The 646-nt window shown below is 28.6% G+C and overlaps 1 protein-coding gene across 32 annotated transcripts in view; it reads right to left on the reverse strand.

Annotated features, from left to right (window-relative positions):
- LOC119593731 (myoneurin-like) overlaps nucleotides 1-646 on the reverse strand; it is a 102,537-nt gene that overhangs the window by 86,918 nt on the left and 14,973 nt on the right. For 3 of the 32 annotated variants that reach the window (XM_037942737.1, XM_037942738.1, XM_037942739.1), the window contains exon 6: nucleotides 306-646. This exon is cut by the window's right edge. The exons of the other annotated variants lie outside the window; for them this stretch is intronic. The gene's annotated coding sequence lies outside the window, so the exon portion shown is untranslated. Of the gene's footprint in view, nucleotides 1-305 lie in introns of those variants that run through there. 32 annotated transcript variants of the gene reach the window in all.

A 646-nucleotide genomic window follows, 5' to 3' on the forward strand; every position in this document is an offset into this window, starting at 1 on the left:
TTTTAAACTATTTCCCCAAAACCCCCTAAAAATTAAGTTTTAATAAAAGGTGAAAAAAAATGAAATTCTGGCCTTTTTCCCTTTAAATTTTTTTTCCTTTTTTTCAATTTTTAAAAGGTTGTTGGGTGTGGGGGTGGATATTTTTTGTCATTTCTAATAAAAAAAAAATCTGAATCAAAATCATAACCTGGAAAATTAACACCCATTAAAAAGTTTCAATTTTTTTTTTTCCGAATTTTTTCATATGATTCTTATCTATTTTAATCTTGGGCTTACAAAAGGCTATGGTTAGGATAAATATCATGTTCCTCTAAAATATTTTTAATGTTGCATATACATATTTCAAATACATGTGCACAGTAACAGGCATATAAGAAATTCAACATTGCTTATAGCCTGACTCCAGTTCATGCACGTTATGGTAAGTATGTAGCATCATATGAATGAACACCACGTTCATAATAAAAATGTTTTATTCTTATAGTGTGGTAGATAAAACCAACTGCTCACAAAACCCAATAGAAATATCACATCTTCAGACTGGTTTAGTAGTCTTTGTCCCAACTCATCTAAAAGCCAAACAGAAAAATAGGAGTCAACTGTTTTTTTTTCAAAGAATCTTTGTTAAATGTCTGTGTAAAAAAAA

This window comes from Penaeus monodon, chromosome 32, assembly GCF_015228065.2.
Source record: "Penaeus monodon isolate SGIC_2016 chromosome 32, NSTDA_Pmon_1, whole genome shotgun sequence".
Classification (NCBI taxonomy): domain Eukaryota; kingdom Metazoa; phylum Arthropoda; class Malacostraca; order Decapoda; family Penaeidae; genus Penaeus; species Penaeus monodon.